This window comes from Sciurus vulgaris (assembly GCF_902686455.1).
Source record: "Sciurus vulgaris genome assembly, chromosome: 3".
NCBI lineage: Eukaryota > Metazoa > Chordata > Mammalia > Rodentia > Sciuridae > Sciurus > Sciurus vulgaris.
Window position 1 is genome coordinate 13208627 of NC_136463.1, and position 17473 is coordinate 13226099.

The 17473-nt window shown below is 45.6% G+C and overlaps 1 protein-coding gene across 3 annotated transcripts in view; it reads left to right on the forward strand.

Annotated features, from left to right (window-relative positions):
- Positions 1-17473, forward strand: part of PRKCA (protein kinase C alpha) — a 399537-nt gene that overhangs the window by 250700 nt on the left and 131364 nt on the right. The window lies entirely within an intron of this gene.

Below are 17473 nucleotides of genomic sequence, written 5' to 3' on the forward strand. Positions count from 1 at the left end.
AGAATACATTCTTTAAAAGATATGCTCCATTGATGGAGTGGAATGCAGTTTGGGGTGCGATACCTGTAGCTCCTCCTGTAGGTGCATGTTGGTTCCAGATACCATCTGGAAACTCTCATTGGAAGCCATGTTTGTATGTATCAAAATAACTTCTGATCTTTGGATGTACTGTCTGTGTAAAACCTTAGCAGAGCTTTGCAACTAAGCCTTTGGAAACGGGTCTTAAAAATAAGGAGGATGATAACTCAGTCACTAGGCGCCTTCCTGCAGACCCCTCCTGAATACCCAGTTGTTCATAGTTAATTGCACGCAGACAATGGCCCTCTCCCTCCTTAATCTGAGAAATGAGATTAACAATAACAGAGGAAAGCTGATTACAAACAGATATGTTTACAGCTGAAATCGTAGCCCAGCAGACCAGATGGAACGCCCGGAAAATGGCTCCCTGCATTTAATCCGTGCTCAAGAATATAATCGCAGTATGAAAAGATTTTTTTTAAGTGAATTGTAGTAAGACTTGACCCGTGATGCTTACCTTCCTTAGAACCATGTGTTTCATTCTAATGTGGAAACTGACGTCCCCCAGAAATAAGAGAGTGACACTTGTCAGGTGATGAGCTCCATACGCTTGAGGACGCTGACCTTCCCCAGGGAACTGGCGATTTGTGAGGCAGCGTGCTGCCAGCTCAGCAGCCTGCTCGGTCTTCTCTTCCCATCCCGGAGGCCAGACACCAACACAGCCCGCCCTGTCCTCTCCTGGCATAAAAACCTTGCCGCCTCCCCTTCCTTTGGTAGATGTCAGGGTTCTCCCTCTTTACATCTGAAAACCCAGGTGATCACTTGTGGAATGAAAGTTCTAGAATTTTCCTAAAGGGGTAATGATACAGGCATTCCTTTACTCCATCCTTGAGTATTGACCTCAGCCTGATAGGTGCTGCCTAGGTGGGAGGCAGACTTTTTAAAGAGACAGATCAACAGGTAAGAGGTCTCTCTGGAGACCTCTGAAGGCTAATTTTCAATGTCACTTCATTTCTTGGGAAGTCACCCAGGAATATCCATCCATTGAAGGCTATAGTTGGGTTAAATATCACTATTGTCATGATCTTCAGCAAACTTGTAATGACGTCCCCAAAGATCTGAGATGGGTAGGGTCTCTGGTCAATCACTGTGTGTAGTCCATTGGAAGAGAAGAGGGGGTTCCTTTACCCCACGGGTGCTCAGGAAGGGCCCGCTTTCTGTGAAAGCCCTGTTCTGGAGAGGGTCTGCTGGGGACTAGGCAGACAAGGTCCTCTCTACCTATGGAATTTGCATTGCAAAGAAAAAAAATGCAGAATTAACACAGAAATGAAATAAGAAAGATAATTTCAGATTAAGCGATACAAAGAAATATTAAGGTCCTGGAGTGAAGATGATCTGGAGGGTTCCTTCAATGGAAGGATGAGGGGAAGCATCTGGGGGAACACTGAGCTGAGTCCTGAATGACAAGCCAGGCATCCTTATGAAGAGCTAGAGTGCCTGGTTCTAGGCAGAGGGACAGCAAGCACAAAGGCCCTGAGGTGGGGACAAATAAAGGATGTGTTCAGAAAACAAACAACAAAGAGCCTTCATAAACCTTTAGAAAATGGTAAATATGGCCCATACAGGCTGTGGAGTAACAAGAGGAGGACTGGGCGGAGGCCGTCAGGAGCCCCAGGACAGAGGCAATGTGGAGAGGGCCTTGAGCCAGGGCCTACAGACACCATGTAGGGAGGGGAGATGCCTTTCCCAATTCAAGGTTGGGGGATGTGCAGTAAGACACCAAGGCAGGTTTGTGGGATCCTGCAGTGGGTAAGGCAGTTGGACGATTCGATTGTGTCTGGACCAGGTAGGCAACAGGGAGCCACTTGAGGGTTTTGAGAGAGGGAGTAAACCAGGCCAGGGAGTGAATTGAGAAGCGTCATCTGATGGGGACAGTCTGGCACGTGGGGAAGGTCGCCACCAAGCGATGGCAGACGCCGCTCTGAGGCCTGGCTCGGGCCGGTGAAGCGGGGTTGGTGTGAAAGGGCGAGTTTGGGAGAGGCTACCCCAGCCAGTGATTCTGCAGTCACCTCCAGAGTGGGACATCCCCTCCCAGCCCACCTCTGCCATCTTGGCACTTTGGCGAAGGCGTAGGGAAAAGGGATCCCAGACTCGAACAGACAGGAGTTGCCGAGACAGGACTCCTCAGTCTGCGTCGTCCAGCAGAGTACACGAGCCTCCTGTGTCTCTTAGAATTTAAGTGAATTAAAGGTAAAGGAAAATTAGAAAACCCAGCTCCTCCTTCCAGGGGCTCAGTAGCCACAGGTCGCTGACGACTGCAGCCTTTGACGGTGCAGATGCAGAGCTTCTCCACCATTCCAGAAGTCTCTGTTGGCGCCGAGCTGGAGCATGGATGTTCATGAGGAGCAAGCCCTTCATCTTCCTGCAGAGCGTGAGAAAGGCTCCCTTGAGGTTTTGTATCACAAACCACCTTCCTGCTGAAATTTCCGTGGGTGCAGAGCATATCCACGTGTGGATGCCAGTTCAGTTCTTTGTGATGTCACATTGGGTTTGCTGTCAAATACTGTGGACTTGACAAAGAATGATACAAAAAAAAAAAAAAAAAAAAAAACCCTTTCCAGAAAGAGGAGAACGTTCCAGTCGCCCTTATCATGGAGGGTGTGAACAACACTTCAGCCTGATTTAACCTCTGTAGAGAAGCCGGATGTAAAAGGGGTGGAGGGATGAACACTCTGAAATCCCCATTCCTGGGAAGTGCAGTGACAGCAGGGTTCCTCTCTGCTCTAGTGGTGACAAACTTGAACGCTTCTGACTTGCATCCTGATGTCATTCGATTCCCCTCTAGTGGAATTAAAGGGTATCTGTCTTTCTACTGCCACAAGAGTAGGGATAGAAATTCAGAAATAGTAAAGATGTCATTATCATTTATTTCCATATCAAAATAGGCTGCTTCTTTACATTTTATCTCTTTTGTTGTTCTTGGGGGGAAATACCTTCTGCGCTGTGTGCATTTGAGTTAGTGGGGGGAGGGCATCAATACTGTGCATCACTATTTATCCTGATCGCAGAAGGAGTGCTGTGGCCCCATGTTTCCAGCTTCCTCCGTTGGCTAAGCATCTAGCCTGGTCAGACCCGTTAATTAAGTCACAGCTGTGTTTCGAGGTCCTGATCTCACGGTTTACTAGCTTCATTCGTCGGTTTTCCATCACTGGGACAAACACCTGGTGAAACTAACTTACAGAAGGAAAGGTTTATTTTGCCTCCTGGTTTCAGAGGTTTCAGTCCATGGTCAGCAGGACTTGCTTTTAGGCCTAAGGTGAGGCGGAAACATCACAGTGGAAGGTGTGGCAGAGGAAAGCTTGCTCGCCTCCGGGCAGCCAGGAAGCAGAGAGGAAAAGATAAAGAGGAAGGGGCCAGGTCCAAGATAGAGTCCCTAAGGACACCCCCACAAGGACTCAAGCCCTCAACTGGATTCCATCTGTCTCCTTCAGTTTCCACCACCTCCCAATGGTCCCTTTACCTATGAATCCATCAGTGGATTAATCCACTATGAGGCCCTCAAGATCCAGTCACGCCCCCAAAGCCCCACCTCCGAACACTGCTATTCCGGGGATTGAACCCCAGTACGCATGAGGCTTTGGGGGGCAGGGCAAACCATAACATTAACTGTGAATTCTAGTTAAATTACTTTCCTGTGTCTCTGTTTATTTTTGTTTTGTTTTTAAACCAGCGACTGTCTTTTGACCTCCCATGACCCTACTGCAAGATAAAGAAAAATAATGCAAGCCCTTTGGACACTGGGTGAACCTAAATTTACCTGGCCTCCCTTCCTCCTCCTTCTCCCTTTGACAGCATCCTTTCAGAATTGATGGGCATCTCTTCCCAAGCCCTGGGCATACAGGTGGAGTGTGCGACCTTCAAGTGTGTTACACAGGCCCCCAGGCAACCATTTGATTTTGTCGTAATTCTCCTTTCCCTTTAAGTATTGAATTTTTCTAAGGCTAAACTGGTTAACAGGAAACAAATATAATTTTTAGAATACTAGCAGCTGTAGTAATTCTGTCTCCTCCAATCAAAAGAGCATTATCCCTAGAGGTCTATTTGCAAATGCAGCTAAACACCACAATTCTCTCCTCCTCATTCCAGCCTCCACTCCATAAGCGCCCCTCTGCAGAGAGAAGTGCGTGCCGATGAGAAAACATGTATCATGGTGAACAGCGTGAATTTTTCTGCCTTTATTGTTAACATAACTGTTTGATACAGGTAGAAATATTAGCATATGCACAAAGACTATGTTAGATATTTGTTTTACGTGGTGGGGGAAAAAAAACCAGGAAAAATGAATTTCAGAATTGCACAGTAGGTTCCTGCCACCCTCAGGGCAGACTTCAAATTCTTATAGAAGCTGAACAAATAATGCCATTGGGTTAAGATGTGGGGCTGGAGGTCTGGGGGCGGGGGGGCATCTCAACAAGCACTACTCTTTTTGTTAGTCTTCTTTAGATTGAGTTCTGGAGGCATCTTGGGATGCAGTTTAAGTCACAGTTGGAGGAAAGTGCCGTAGTGTGACCTCCTGTTGTTTAAGGGAAAGGAGGGAGAGGGGAAGGAGGGGCAGCTCCCCCCCCCCCCCAACGCACAGCCACACAGGTGCAGAGATGCCTGGACAGAAAGGAGGAAGGAAGGTGCCAAGTTTGATGCAGAAGAGGCCAAGGCTGAAGGGCATTGCTACTGTCCTTGGGACAGTGCTTCTCACAAGTGAAGGCCAAGGTGGAGGGTCTTTAAACCCAGTCACATCTGTAGAACCTAATCCAGTGCATTAGCATAAAACCAGGTGCCCAGGAAAAACAGGCAGACTAGAAACACACGTGTGTGTGTGTGTGTGGGTGTGGGTGTGTATTTAATTTGTAAGACGTTCTGCTGCTTGTGTGACTTTAGACCAACCATCCTCAACTGATAAATGCTTGAAGAGTCCCTGTCCCCTCCCACCGCCAATAAAAGATGAAATCATCACTATTTCTTGAGTCCCAGTTTTAGAAAGGAATGAAGAGTTATCAATAAGAACAATAAACCCTTGAGGAGTGAGGTGCTCACTGCCCTTGGAAGGAAGAAGTGTCCACCCATCAGTTCGTGGAGGTTTTGAATGATCACTGAGTGGATGGGGCGGCCTGTGTGGTGCCCAGATGCCATGACCTGAGAAATCAGGAAACCCAGGAGCTGACCCTTCACTTTATAGCTAGGGTAGAAAGCTGGCTGCTGTCAAGTCTGCCCAGAAGGCTCAGCACCCATCCAAATGCACAACCAGCGCGGCTCCATCAAAACAGACCCTGCCTTACAGTGAATGGAGAGCTCTTAAATCTAATATTTATCGTTCATCTGTTTGTCCCAAGATTTCCACTTCTGGCTTTTTTCCTAACTCGCAGCGTGTGCATAGCTGCTTGTGGTAGTGTCGTTTGAAACAGTGAAAAACTGGAAATAACCTAAAGTTCTAGGAACCAGGGATTGGCTAAAGATCACAGCATGTCCATATGCTGAAGCATCACACAGTAAAGTGTGATATCGCTTTGTGGTAATGACGTGGAGAGATGTTTAAGATGAATGGTTAGGTTAAAAAAAGAAAGAAAGAAAGAGAGAGAGAAAGAGAAAGAAAGAAAGAGAGAGAGAGAGAGAGAGAGAGAGAGAGAGAAAGAAAGCAAGCAAGCTACAGACCAGTCTATTCAGTATAATCCTTAAGAGGACATCTCCCAGCCTCCCTCTCTCCTCCTCAGATCTCTGTTGAATGAAATATACCAAAACATTAAGGCAGATGTGTTTCTTTCAGCTGAACTATAAGTTATGCAAATTCAACAAAACCAATTCTTGTTTTTACAATGAATATGATTTGCCTATGTAAACAGGCGAAAACAATTGGAAATTAATAACAAATAAATAAAATAATTAATAGTTGTACCAGAAGGTGTATAGTTTTTGAAGTGAGATTATAACCAAGAAGATCATTGAAATCAGGAAGTGAATTTCTCCTTGTGTGGTCAAGAGGGGTTACTTTTGGGAAATATTTCCTGGGAGCAATGAGTGATCTGCATGAAGGAATCACAGATACCTAAAAAAAACCACCCTGCCCAGGTGGCCTTCTCAGATACAAAAGGACAGGGTCACACCTTCTGCCTCCTCTGTGTGTTTAAGCAGATGAACAACTACCAGCTGCTGGGGAACCTTCCAGCATTAGGTGAGGCATGAAAATCGGCCTCCTTGCAAATAATGTTACACTTTTTCAAGTCCATGACAAAAAACAAGCACAGAATCTCAGGCATATTATCTAACTACTCCCAGTTATTAGTCTTCAAAATTTGTCCCAGACTATCCCAGGCAGGTCACCTCCCCAAATAACCCAGTTCTGTCTGAGATTAAGCAAAGATGACAGGGTCTTGGAGACTCTCAAATAAATGTGTTTCCTTTTATCTCTGACTTGTGCTCAGAGAGGCTCGTAAACTTGGCCATGAATTTTTTAGGAGACACGTAACCTTGTGGAGAGCTGGCAGGGACCCATGTAATTAAGATGCGTATCATATTCCTATTTTATTTTCCTTTCAAACTGTGGCATTGGCACCAACCAAATCTGTAATTAGCTTGAACACTATTTGGTGCTAAAAATGCTATAAAACTTTGACAGTGAACAGATCAGTGGGTGCCAGGGGTTAGGGATGGGGAGGGAAGACCGTGAGGGGGAAGTCTGTGGGAACCTCTTGGTGCTGCTGGATCAGCCTGGATCATGAGTATAAACGTGGCAGAACCCCACAGAACTGTGCACACACGCACACAAACACACACACACACAATAAGCATGTGCGAAAACTGGTGGAATCCGCATGAGGTCCATTCACAGCCTGGCAACAATGTCTTTTTCTGGGTTTTGACCAAGTACTACAATCGTGTGAGATGTTGTCAGTGGAGGAAATGGGGTGAGGGTCCATGGGAACTCTCTGCACTAATTTTACAACTTGTGAGTCCAAAACTACTACAATTAAAATAAAAATTTTTTTAAATAGCATTTTTTAAAAATGTGAGACTTTCCTGACAAGATTCTTCTTCTCAGGGTTCTCCTCAAGTTAAAGTGACCAGCACACTTAACTGAATGGACAGAGAAGCTGAAGAGTTGAATGATTTTTTTTCTCAGAGTGTGATAAATAGGAAACAAATATTTATTCTTGAAACAAAAATTTCTGTGAACTCCTAAATAAAAAAATAAAACAATATCTGTGGAAGATTACATTACAGTCTCCCTGGACTCACACCCTCAGCTATAAGAGGATCATAGGTCCCCTATGTTGCCCTGTGAACTTCCCCTCCTCCCCAGAAGCAGAGCAGCCTCCATGGAGCAGACTGCCTGCCATTTGCAAGGATGAACAGCTTGCTTGCTCAGTGCTACCTCTTGATTTTCTGTTCCTCTGCCATGAGAATGGGTGTCCCACCCAGCAGTTGTCCTTTCATCCTTTGGTCCTGGAAGGAGCAGACAGGCGCTCTACTGGGTAGCCACTGGCATATAACACATAGCAGAAATAAACATGGTGGAAAGCCAAGGGGATTTTGAGGTTGTTTGTTACCACTTCACTGCTGCCAAGTCAGCGTGATATCTAAAACACGGATGGTTTTATTTGGCACCACCAACTTGAAACTCTTTCCAGTCGAGCTTACATCTCCAAGTTTTCCAAGTTGGAGGTTTTTTAACCCATTCTGTTCTCCATGGAGAGATAGAAAATCTTAGTAGACACTGAGCTTCCAGAGGGTCGCTGCAAATGATAATATCATTCAAAATAGTTGCTGCTCGAGGAAGAGTTCCACTCACCAGGGACAAAATATAAACCCCAAAGGACCTATCTCCTCCAGCCACCCCCTACTTGCCTACAGCTACTGCCCAGTTGATCCATGTCAGTGGATTGATCCACTGATTCGGTTACACCTCTCATAATCTCATCATGTCACCTCTGAACATTCTTGCATTGTCTCACACATGAACTTTTAGGGGACACCCCATCATCTAAACCATAACAACCTACCAGATAAATAAGTTCCCGTTGGCTTGACGCCACATGAGAGGCTCTGGAGAGTGTATTTGTGCCTTGGAGTTGTTCCAGTCAGGGGCAAAGGAGCTGGACTATTTACAGCCACACAGCCATCCGTCACTGGTCACAGGCTACCCCAGGGAGGACACAAATTTGCAGATACTTCTGTCATTCCGACATGGCTGGCCCTTGGAATGAAAGCAATGTGGGTACAGGGACCTGTGAAACTGGAAAGGGATCCTAGATGGTATGGGAAAAGAGTGCCAACACACTACAAGGGGGAATACAGAATTGTAACCAACAGAAAATCCCACGTCATCACCCAACACTCCTTCAATCATTCATTACATTGAGCCAGTGCCAGAACACAAAGTTAAGACAGATCCAAAGCATCTAACAGCTCACAGTCTGGCAGGGCCACCAGCATGTGAAGTCATCACCACCATCTACTGCAAAGGAGGCCAGATCCTCATCACTTAGGAGGCCGTGCAGAGGGATGGTCGTACCCAGAGACTGCAGAGTCAAACGGATCCTGGTCCCACTGTGACCACGATAACCTCTTTCACAAAACAGGGATAATAGGAATGCTTGCTCTGCAGGCTGGTGGTAAAGAATGAATGGAATTATGCAGAGGACCACTAGTACAGTGCCTCTGACACACGGTAAGTGCGACAGATGTTCGCAATTGGCATTGTGTATATTTCGGTAAAAGCACAAGAGAAGGAAACATCCACCCAACAGGAGGTAGACAGGGGGACCCACCTTGAGAACTTTGCACAAGACCTGACACTTGAGCGCAGTTTGATCCTTTGGGTTCTACATGTGCTAACCTGGAGCACCAGGCGTGGCAGAAGGGAAGTTTTCCAGCTTGACAGGCAGCTGCTAGTCCGCCGCCGTGGTCTACGTACCCAGCTGGACACTCGATGCAGTCCAGCAATACTCCTGTCAGCCCAGCTCTCAAAATTGCTACCTGCTCTCCAAAGTCTCACTCATTTCCTACCTGGCATGAAGTTTACCCCTTGAGTCTCCTTCTCTGTCTCTGATCATGCTTTTTAAAAATAACATGTATATATAATAAATGTAAAATACATTTATACAAAATATGTATGTATGTGTAGTATAGGATTTAAAAAAAAATCAGCAAAGTAAATACTCATGTGTCTTGCTACCCAAATCAAAAACAAAACATCACCGCGATCTCTGAAGGGTGTGTGTTCCCCTGGATAATGGCATTCCCTTCCCTCCACTTAAAGCAATTATCATTATACTGAAATTTATGTCCCCTTGCCTTTTCTCTACATTACTTAAGCTGCTATAAACAAATCATCCCAAAATATAATAGTTTAAAACAATGAACATTTATTATTCCTTGGATTCTGGAGGTTCAAAAGAGTAGAAGCAGCCTCTCTGGATAATTGTGGATCCAGATCTCTCATGAGGTTACATTTGAGGCTTTGGCAGAAGTTAAGTCATCTGAAGGCTGGACAGAATGGAGATGGAGTTCCAAAACGGGGTACTCATGTGTTTGTTGGCAAAAGGCCTCAATTCCTGGCTGGCCGTTGGCAGGAGAGACATCGAGTCCTTGAAGTAGGACTTCTGTCTTGGGCTACCTGAGTGTCCTCAGATTAGGGACCTGGCTTCTTCCAGAGCAAATGATCCAAGAGAGAGCAAGGAGGAAGCCACGCTGCCTTTCATGACCCAGTCTTGGAGGTCATACTACCTTTACTCTATTGCTTATACATCAGTCATTAAGTCCAGCCTGCATTCAAGGGGAGGGGAATAAATCTCCATCTTCTAAAAAGAGGAAAAAAAAAAAAAAAAAAAAAAAAAAAAAAAAAAAAAAAATAGTTGCTGCTCTGCCTCGCTGATTTCAGCATGGCCACATGTCCTGCTTGGGCCAATGAAATAATGGTGGCATTTCCCAAGTCAGAGATTTGAGAGCCACTGAGTCGTCCCAATCCTTTTTCTTCTGCGGTAAGACTGGCTCTGTTCCAGATAAGGATGGCTCCATCCGGAGGGCCCAAAGGGAAGAGTAGGAAAGATGTATTTGTCGTGTTTAGCTCCTGAAACTTAGGAGTTATTCGTTTATGCAGCATAACCAACAAGATAGGACCAGAGCCTCACTGGGGTCTTCACCACCTGGCACACACCACCGGTATATGTGCAGATAGTTGCCGCACAATAAGGAATTTTTGAGTCAGAATGAAGAAATTGATAGACAAGTAAGGAGATAACCTTGTTTTAAAATGAATACTATTTAGGTTTTAGGACATGAATATTTGTACACTTTAAACATAGTATTTTAATATCAGAATTCCATACCCAACCATCAAAGATTGTTTAGAATTTAAAAGCCTTAATGGGTGGGACAAAAACTTGGTATACATCAATGCCTTGAGATGGCAGTCGGTGTCTTTTTAGTTACAGTGACACCTTCTACTTGGCAGGTCACTAAAGAAACTGCAGACAGCCCATTTATCATCAGATATGGCAGCTGTGCCTCAGTTGCTCCAAATGCACAGGCCCTCCGTCCAAAGGCAGCTCATGAAGCAGCTGAAATGTAACCAGATGTTTTCAGTCAGGCTTCATGGTCATTTGGATTATATAGAAAATGTATGAATCCACTTTTTTAAACTTAAATCTTTTCAGATAAGGTTAAACGTCTCCTTTCACTTTCATCTCTGAGACTTATGTCCCCACACTTCCCCAGAAGTATTTTACTTACAAATCCATCTAGAGAAAAGCCCTCTTACTATTTTGTTGGAGTGGCGGAGCGGTTGGTTCTGTTTTCAACATAAATATCATTCTCGTTTATGTTTCATTCTGTGAATTGTTCATTAGACAATAGATCTGGGAGATCGGTTCACATTGTTACAGAGAGACCTAGCTCATTTGATTTAACTGCTACATAGTATTCCATAGTATAAATATATTAGTTTGTCTAGTCATTGCCTAACTGGTAGAGATGTATCTAGTTTAGTTTTTTGTTTGTTTTTTAAGATTTTGTTTCTTTTCATTTAAAGATGACAGCATCTTGCTTAGCTGGACAAATGATCATAAAAATCCTTCTACCAAGGCTGGGGATATAGCTCATTTGGTAGGGTGCCTGCCTCGCATGCACAAGGCCCTGGGTTCAATCCCCAGCACTACAAAGAAAAAAAAAAAAAAAAACCTTCTGCCAGCAAGACTGATTTGACAAGTTAGCCTCACTCAGAATATAACAGGGTGATATTACAGATCAAAAATTAACTCCAGCCATCAGAAAATGGAAGTTCCTTCACTCTTCCTTAGAAAGGCAACATTCAGCAAAATCAGTTGGTTCAAAGGCAAAGTACAAACGGAGTGCTGGCCAGGCTGATCCAGCAGCTTGAGAAGGGGCACAGGGGTTCTGTCAGTGCATGAGAGCCACTGTCATTATTGCAGGGATGCCCAGGGTGCATAAAATCACCTTGGTTTTGGTAATGCTCTTCATTTTCTTGTTAACAGTTTTAAAATAGGAAGTTTTGTTCTCATAGAGTTAAAAACCCCTACTTCCAAAGAAATTTCAGATCACAGTACTAATGCGAGCCTCACCCTTGGAGCAGAGTGTTCGGTGTTGCTTATGTAGTCAGCATGTGGGTGACATTTAGACCCAAGCTTGGCTGGCGAGTATGATTCACGAGAACACGTCAGATGGCGAGAGCAGGGAATTTTCCTTGGTATTTAGAGGGAGCAGCTTGAGGGAGCCACACTGCTTTGGGCGCTTAAGGAAGTCACACCCCAGAGCTTCAATGCGTTAAAAACAATCTTTCCCAGCAACTCTGAAAGCCTGAACCCCAGCTCTTGAGGACAGACATTTTGGTCCTCCAAGAGAAACCTTCAGGGTATTTTGGAGGCATTCACATAGGGGTGGAAAATGCCAGGCGGGACGATCTCTAGCCAAAACCTTGCCATGATTATGCACATCGAATTAAAAGGGCATGAGAAACGATGTTTATTCACATAGACACCTCCTCATCACAAAGTGTCCCTGGCTGGAGTTTGGGTCACATCAGTTCCTCTAGAGGTTTCACCCTGCATGGTGCTAAGTTAGTCTCCATCCTCAAAGACTCTGATGGCAAACTTACCTAGACTACACCTTCCAGATGGTTACAGACAGCACAGAGGAGGCATGCAGGAAATCCACAGCCCGGGGAAGCATCGAAATTCTGTGCAGTGTGGATCCACGGGTTTATTTTTAACCAGTGGCAAAGGGTGGTGGTAACGAGGCTGCTACTGATGAGGATGAAGAAGAAAGCCTTTGAAAAGTCGAGGGGGAAAGGTTGAGAGGTGTTCCCAGGGAGGCCACGTAAGTTGCTGTGTTAGAAAACTCAGAAGTGAGAAACAGGCCAGCAGATACTTTCAACAGAACTTGGTTTTTCATTGTTTGTTTGTTTTTCCCTAAGAAACCTAGATTTGGATCTGTGGGTTAGACTTCCTTTGCACCTAGGAAAAATGATTCACTCAGAAGCCCCCACCACCAAACCCCAACTATTAAGCAGAAGTGTCTGAAGTTTTTCCCTTTTTATTTAATGTAATATCAGGCTTGCAGCGCAGGCCAACAGGTTTTATACCCCATTGAACAAGAGGTTGCCAGTGTCTAGAGAAGTGAAAAGTAATATTTATATGCATTTCACTAAAATGAAAATGCTGTTATCTTGGCAGCAGAGCAGACTCACTGAATGCCAGCCATTTCTTTGGGGCACTAAGTGTGGCCAATCTTGCCATAACTCCCAGGTGGGATAACTGTGTATAGAAGCCGCAGGTAAGCATGATAGAAAGTGCCTTTTGTTAAGGACTTAGTAGTTGCCATCAGGCGCAATTGGTGAAGGTCCAACCTATAAGAGATAAAATTGTCTTCCAGGACACCAGAAGAGATGTCTGCACTCGGGTAGCTTTGCGGTCCCAGGGAAGTCTCCTGCATTTCTTTTCCCTGCTTGGTTTGGTTTCCAGGGAGCTCTGAGATAAAGTTCATACTCAAAACTTGATGTTCTGACGCAGTTGCTAATTTGGCGGTACCCACTAGGACACATGCTGTGTCCATGTGGAGGCGAGAGATGGAGAAAGGAAAGGGCCTAAGAATCATCATAGGTGGCAGGATGTGATGAGTGGCATATAAAAGACAGATGATATGCTCTGCACGTCAGACAGGGGACGAAAAGTGTTTGGCCCCTATGTGTAGAGGGACTTCCTGGGCCAGGTGGGAAGCCTTTGTTGCTGCCTCCTTAGGTGCTCCGGGAGGTGGAGTCTCTGCATGTGGCGGCTGTGGCAGGTGAAAGCCACCGTCAGAGTGAAGGCAGGGGAGAAGCTGGGTGCCCTCACCCTACTGAAGGACTGACTGCCAGGGTTTATAGATGTAGGAAAGACCCCCAAGGCTGCTCAGAACCCAAGTGACATGAGATTCCATTTCTCCAGCTCCCTGCTCCTCTCCACACAGCCTCCCTGGAACACCACAGGGGTCTTGGTGGGATTCATTTGGTGAATCAGGTCAGTGGAGGATAGATCTGCCTTGGGGTCCTGCCACTGGCCTTGTCTTTCCACCCAGGTCCCAGCCTCACCTGGAAGCCCACCTTTCAACCTCCCATGACCAGGTTGGCTGCGCACTTGACTGAAACCTCAGTCAGCCTGTGCCTCAAAATGATCGTTTTGGGAAACTGGCCATAACGGTCTGGACACAGCCTGTGTTTCCTTAGAGAAGAGCCTTCTGATTCCACTTTGCAGACAGACCTTCAGGCGCATCCTCACCCCGCCCCTCCACGTGAGATCCAGCAGGTTACGTATTTCATGAACCAGCCACAGATGCTCCTCTGGTGCTATTCTACTTGAGTTAGCAGTATTTACTCTGCCCAGTACACAGTATATTTAATTCATATGCAGTGCAAAAAAAAAAGAAAAAAAAATCTTGCTTGGAATGAAGCATGTAAAACCTAGTGGAACCCGAGGCCTGTAGTTGGGTGTATGGTGCTGTAGCCGGGCAGCGTCCCAGTTCTGCTGATGTGCTGAGGTTATGTAAGACACTCTCACTGGGAAAGCCGAGTCAAGAGTACATGAGAACAGGCTGTCCTCGGTTTGCAAATTCTTTTGAGTCTTAAATGATTTCAAAATAAAAAGGCTTTTTTTTTTTTTTTTTTTTTTAAATAGCAAGACAGAATCTAAGAAGCTATCTAGTGTGGTTGTTTTCAACTTTAATTTTAGCAGTGGCCTCCCTGGCTTGCCCAACTCTTCCATCCCCACCCTGAGCCACTCCAGGCTCCTCCTGACCTCCAAAGGGCTCTGTGAAATCCCATTTTTAAAACGCCATTCCCACCCCACCCCTTCTGGACCTGTAGAAGCCAAAGGAGTGACTTCTTTAGTGGCTACTGGATGGAACACAGAGACCCTGGGAGATTTGCAGTTCCAGTCGCTCTCTGCCGAGCACCGTGAGTCATAGTGCCCTAGCTAGCACTGTGTTGGATGAGGTGAGATTCATTAGATTGGAAAACAGTTTCCATGGTCCTGCCCTCCGCGCCTGTGGCGTGAGAGATGGAGTCATCCTTACGGCTAAGACAGGGCACGGGGTGGACTGGGCTGGCAGGCAGTTCACAATTTACCACTCGGGTCAATGACCAAGCAGACTTCCTCAGAAGACCAGGCACAGGGTGGAGAGAAGGGGAACACAGGACCCAAGAAGTCCCCTGGCTCCTGCCCGCTCCTCTCTGATCACCAGTGAGAGCTGACATGGGCTTGCTTGCTTCTTCCTTCCATTCAGGCCCAAGTCACTGAAGTACTCTGGGCAAACATTGGGCACCTTGAAGTTGATGTCTAAGGATGAGATAATAATGATCTCTTTATTTGTCCAGAAATTTTGCAAAGCTTTCCTCCTGTCCTCCCTGAGTTGAGCCTTACCGCCAGCCCATGAGATAGGCAGGTCAGTTTCACTTCCGCCTCATAAATAAGTGATGAGGCTTTTCCAAGGTCTCAGAACTTGTGCCAGGCTGGAGTCAGAACACAGGTCTCCAGCACCCAGGTAAATATCCTTTTTAGAAGAGACTCATTCTAAACAGAGCCCTTGGCTATTGGAAAAGCATTGCACACACTGGAGGACCCCCCCAGCGGAGAGTGGCATTGTCACTGTTGTTGTAGTTCGTGATCAGGAACCTTGGCCACACTCGTTCTTTCAGGGTGCAAAGGACTCCAGGACTTGGTAGCTCAGGTTTCCTCTCTTCCTACACCTCCCCCAACCATGAGAGCCCGAAGACGCCCTACGGGTGTCAGATGGGTAAGATTTAGGTTTTCCGGAGAAGCGAAGCACGTTGCCTGTGTGCCACATCAACAGACAGTCTGTGTGACAGTCAACTGGTAGGACAGTCACCCTGGAGCTACCGACACACACACACTCCGGAGGACTCTTCATTCACTTGCCAGTTGTCAATGCTGGTTTCTGCAGGGAAACTGGCTCTCCCCTGCCCCCAGCATCTTCTTTGCCCTCTGCAGCTGACCTTGACTGTCAGCTTGGGTACCGCTAATTGGCACTGACACTAGCCTGTTCCTTCACCATCCTGCTTCAAGTCCTGGGAAATCAGGGGGCTTCTTTAACGGTGGGAGTTAGGGCTGTATTCACAGCTGCCACTTGCTTAGGAAAAATAACTTCTAAAGGAGGATGTTGATTTTTTTATACATACACTCAGAGAGACATTTAAAAGGTAAACTGGAGACTTTCTCCATGAACATTATTAATCATTCACACATGTATTCAGCTAGTACCTGTTAGGCACTTGCTACATAACTGTCCCGTGACCTTCTAAGTGCTGATTCTCAGTTGTTAGCATGCCTGCCAACCTCAGCATCACCTGCGGTGCCTGCTAAAGCACAGACCAACCCTCCCCTGGAGTTCCTGATTCAGTTGGTCTGAGGAGAAGCTAAATAATTTGCATTTCTAACAAGTTCCAGGTGATGTGATCCTGTGCCAGAATTTGTGCCAGGGCTGGGCTCAGAACACATGTCGAAAACCATTGTCGTAAAGCTGGGATTGGCAGACTTCCTGTAAAAGCCAGAGAGGAAATATTTTAGAATTTGTGGTTGATACAGTCTCTGCCATAACTATTCAACTCTGTCTTCTTAACCATAGAAAATATGTAACTAAATGAGCATGGCTGGGTTCCAATAAAATATTTACAAAAATAAGTGGTGGACTTATTTCAAAAATATTGTGTTACAAATGTATTTAAAAAGATAGTAAATGCCAGATTCTCATTCTGGGTAAATCAGTGAATGTTTTTATGATGACAGTCAGATGTTGGTCAAATCCCAGCTCTGACATGCATGAGCCTTATGACTTTGGGACAGTAATTAATATCTCTGTAAAATGAGGGTAATAATGATACGGAGAAAAATAGAGGAGAAGCACTCACTTTAATCAGATCTAGGTGGTGCATCCCAGTTTGGTTTGCTATTCTTTAGGCTCTTCTGTGTGGTTGAAGTCTTCCAGAAATTTCCAATCTATGTCTTTAAAAAGGAATCCTGATTACTTACTGGCTGATGCTGAAATTGACTTTGGGATTTCAGTAGCTCCAAGACCCTTAGAAAGTCAAAAGCCAAGACTGTCCTCTTTTGTGTCTCTGTGCATTAAAGGAGAGATCAAGCTTGATATGTGTAAAAAGACGCTCTTGATCTGCCCTGTCCCAAACCCTGCCCCTCTGTGGTCTTAATTCAGTTGATGCCAACACTGTCTTTAGAGCTGCTCAGCCTCTTCCAAGGAGAGATTTGGGAGGAAGCATCCAATGAGTGGGTCCTGGCAGGTACATGCCGAATATGGAATTGGTTGGTAATTCAAAGGGAACATGAAGTTCTTTCAGCTCAGTTCACTTCTTTCACACATTAGTAAATGGGGGCTTCTTCCTAAGAAAACAGAAGCTCACCTGTTCTCTGTGCCTGGCTTGAGGCAGCTTGAGGCAGTCTTGTAAGCATTTTACAAAGATTGACTTCTTTTGATTTTATAACAACCCTGGATAAGATAGGTGCTGTTAATCTTCCAGTATGCAGAGAAGGCAGAGAGGACAAGTGATTTGACCATAGCCATATCTCTGGAAAGAGCAGAACCCAGGCAGAGGCTCCAGAGTCTGGCTATGGGATGGAAAAATTTTGCTTCCCCATCTGTAATCCACCTGTGAGTTGACAAACAAAAACTTTACTTAGGGAAACAGATTTCTAGTTGGACTGTCCCACTTTCTGTGGTCTGTTGCAGGAGGAGGGAAATGCAGCCCCGCTGGGGGACGAGTCATCTCCGTGATTTCCAGGGCTCCCCACCTCCCGCCCCGTTGGAGTTTCCCCGTGCAGATGAGAATAAGTTGTGGAGAGATGGTGCCTAAGGAGGAAGAGGTCCCCTTTGTTCCAGCGTGTAC